Below are 4,238 nucleotides of genomic sequence, written 5' to 3'. Positions count from 1 at the left end.
GTTAAATTTTAGCCTTACTATGTCTGCTGTAATACATCTTCCACACATGATCCATTTTAGGTGTGTTTTTAAGTCAAATGTGTAGGTAAGTAAAAACAAATGCATACAATTCTTATTTAGCTTTATTTTAGTGCAAGAAGGGGTCTTGGTGACACAGTGGGTTAAACCTTAAACAAGAACTTTCAAGGTCAGAGCTCAAACCCAACAGACCAGATGCTTCTCAGGAAACAAGGGGAGGCTGTTTGCTCTAGTAAATATATACAGCCTCAGAAACCCTCTGAAGCAGTTCTTCTCTCTCCAATGGAATAGCTACAACTCAATGACAAAGAGTGGGTTGAGTGCAAGAAAATCCTGCAAGCCTTTTCAATAATATAAAAACTGTGTGCAGTAAGTGAAGGTGATTTTGATGAAGGGTTTGTTTCCAATAGGGGTTAGTTCCAATGGTTTCAAAGTGAGGACAAATTTACATAGCATTAAAGAGATAGCTAAGTGGAGAAAGAAAGGAGATAGGTAAGCTTATATCTTAGGAGACAGTAGAAAAATTATAGTATCTGAGATTTTTATAGGGTTGACAATAATTGTGGGTCAAGTATATGAGAACATAGGATTCTGTGTTGATAAACTAAGAAATTTGAATTTAAGAAATAGGTCTATCATGGACCTTGACAAATCTTAAGAGAAATAAAAACAACCAAAAAATGTAGTGGGCTTTAAAATGACTGAATTTGAGAAGGATAAGAAAGTTGTGAAGGCAGAACATCTGACATGTCAATCAATGAGACACAGAATCCAGTCAAGGTTATGGCCAAAGTGCCTGAAACATCAGAGAATGATATAGCCTAACTATGAGTTTCATCAACTATAATGAAGAGTTGGGGTCTATTTAGACAGATGGCATAATTCTCAAAGGAAAGACCTTTTTTGACTTGGAATTAGAAAAGTAGAGTCAAGGTTTGAGGTAGAATGAATATATAACTTATCTTCCAAAATGGGGCACTTTTTTGTGGTTACTCTAGCAAGTGAACACAGACTTGGTTTGCTTGAAACAACAGATATTTTATTCTGTCATGGTTCTGGAACCCCAAACGCTGATGACCTGTTTTGTGGGGTTAAATCGAGGTATCAGCAAGGCCACACGACTTTTGGTGGCTGTAGGGAAGAATTTGTTCCTTATCTCTTCTAAGGTGTGCAGGCTGCCAACATTCCTTCTCCTGTAGCTACATCATTCTAATTTATGCCTCTGTGGTTTCCTCTATGCCTGTCATATTTCATAGATTTTTCGCCTTTATGCCTGTCAAATTTCCCTCTGCCTCACTCCTATAAAGATACATGAGATTACATTGAGAGCTTACCCCAATAATCCAGAAGATTCTTAAAATTCAAATGTAACCATATAAAATAACATTCACAGGTTAGAGAGATTATGACCTGGCTGTATTTTGAGAATAGATGAGGGCATTTAGGGGGTACTATTTAGTTTAGTGCATGCATTAAAAGGGAGCCCTGTTAATAATTAAACAAGCACAACAGGTGCCAACCAGGACTATCCCAGACAAATCGTAATGCATGGTCACCTTTTTAGAGGCAACTTTGTGCACTTAAAATTGCTGAAATGGTCTCTCATAAGCAACCAGTCAACAGGAAGCATGAGCAATGGTGATCCTCCATTCAAGAAAGCAGACACAGAGGGAGCCTTATTCTTCTAACAAGCAGAATAGGTACTGAAACACACAATCCCTGGTGTGAAGTACAACAACAACAAACGTCTTTCCTCTTGGTGGATGTCTCCTAGCACCAAGGTGCATGGATATGGTAAGCATGCAGTAAGCAATATTCACAACCATGGGTACGGCCCTGGATAGATGCTGACTTTATAGAAGTTAACAGGAAAAGTGTTTGTGATGAAGTCAGGAATTCAGAGATGAGGATTTGAATTTTTACCACTGATTAATATAGATACAGGCTATGTGGTGGAAATAGTTTGTCTTAAAACTCCCAGCTAACATTTTTTATAAACCAGAGCAACATTGAAGTTTTTTCAAGATCACTGGACACTAAAACTTCCAATGCAATATTTTTACAGAATTCTCCTAGCTTTTTTCTCGCCCTTATCTCAGTTCCTCACCCACCAGCTTTCCATATGGGGATCACAATTTAGTATAAGCTATAATCCCTTCTTGATAGAAAACTTTGAGTTCTGACTTTTTCCCTAGATTGCCTATTTAGAATTAAATCCATTAGATGATTTCAGCTATTAAAAAATTATGCTGTGCAGATGCACTTAAATGTGAATTTTATAAATTAGAAAACTACAATTAAAATAAGAAAGTTAAATATACAGCTCACACATCTTTTCTCTATCTCAATTTATTCTTTTTAAATCCTATGTAAAGTCCTCCCTCAGATTTAGTAGAAAATTTCTAAGAACAGAAAGCCATTTCCTTAATGAGGCAAGATGTCCTATTTAAACAAAAATAATTTTTTCAGCTCTTCTAGTGAAAGGCACATATTTAAAGAATGCTAGCAAGTCGTGAAATTATTTTGGATGAAAAATAAACCCAACCCTGTTAAAGATGTCGCCTCAAGAATAATACACAACATCTATTACTCTGTTGATATATAGTTATGACAAAAATAAGTATTGTTTTGAGCTGATAACAGCATCATATTGGTTCCAGAATGCATAAATTGTATCATGTTGTTTCTTGATTCAATGTACATATAAATTTAAAAGCCATCAAAGCAAAATTCATTTTACATATGGAGATTAAAAGCAATAAAAAACAGAGGTAACTACACTTGTTTTGCTCATGCCTGCTGGTTGAAACATTGGAAATATTTCTATTAAATTTTAAACCTGTTGATTGGCAGCCTATTCTTAGTATTGTTTCCCTTGGAGATGCATCCGATATGCTCACACATAATCCAATCCATTTCTCATACAGAGAAACACTTAAAGTTGAGTAAAAACAAACAGGCTTCGAATCTCATGACATTTGGGAAACAGCGTGCGGACAAGACATTGCAGTATGGATTTGGCAGTGAAAGTAAAGTGACAGAAGTGGATTTCCTCATCTTTTTTTTCAGCTTAAGTGTTATCTAAATCAGAATGGTGAGAAAGAAGGTAAAGTAAATCTGGAATAAGCACAGCCACCTATTTCAAAAGCATTTCATTCTTAAGTATGGTAATGATTCATTTATTTATATATTCTTACAGCATTTTTTCTGTAACTTGTAAAATTTTAAAGTTTGCCTGTGTGGCAAGTTACCGACAATACACTCAATCTCTTTCAATTTAAGAAAATCAAGTCTCCTCAAAGTGGCCTGTACTTATAACTTTGAATTTTGAAAGCTAGCAAGCCATAACAAGAAATGAAATCCTGCCTCTATGGTAATGGAGTTAGAAACCTCCAATGCACCAGTGCTAAGCATAATTTTGAAAGCAATTTTAACCCACAAAGTCAAGTAACAACCCATAGGATTGATTTTGCTTCACTGAGGTTATATTAATGTGCCATTTCTTTGAATTTTAGAAATAACAGATTTCATTCACTATTGAAATAAAAGCAGTGAGGACAATTTTAGTTTTTAAATTATGAAATCATTTAACTCCTATGTAGTTTACAAAATATCACTTAGAATTAGGCATTGGGGGGATACTTTAATGTGGCCAGTTAATTTTCTGTAGTTTCCACCAGTTTAGCTTCTACTGTCCAAGTGCATTGTTTTTTATCTATTAGTATACTAAAATTCTCCTTGTGATGACAGACCCATAGTTTAAGTTTCTAAACTGACATTACAGTATCCTTTAGCCTTCTAGTAATAAGAACAGAAGTTGATCAAGTAGCTCTAGTTATATAAGGAAAATGGGTTTTATATTGATGAAGGCTAATCATGGAAACAAATATATGTAGCAAGCCACAAGCTTATATCTTTATTGAATAGATACACATATAGTTCATGGAAAAATTCCATAATTTTATAATTCAATTTTTCTAGGAACTTTTTGAAGCCCTCTCATGTTCCACCAAGTTCTCCATGAAACACTACTTGTGAATTTTTATTTTATAGAATTGAGGCATGCCAAATCAGTCTTTTAATGAGAAAATAATAGCTAAATTTAATGGCCTGCTGGGTTGTGCAATCTTTAGAATACCTATGTTTATCCCCAGTTCTACTTCGCTGTCAACCACAATCTCATTTTCCATCTCTCCTGTGCCCTAAAAATATCTGCAAGA

The sequence above is a fragment of the Echinops telfairi genome, unplaced genomic scaffold (assembly GCF_000313985.2).
Source record: "Echinops telfairi isolate 266 unplaced genomic scaffold, ASM31398v2 ScPeMD7_7138;HRSCAF=8121, whole genome shotgun sequence".
In the NCBI taxonomy this organism is placed as follows: domain Eukaryota; kingdom Metazoa; phylum Chordata; class Mammalia; order Afrosoricida; family Tenrecidae; genus Echinops; species Echinops telfairi.
Note: the sequence above shows the minus strand (reverse complement) of the source record.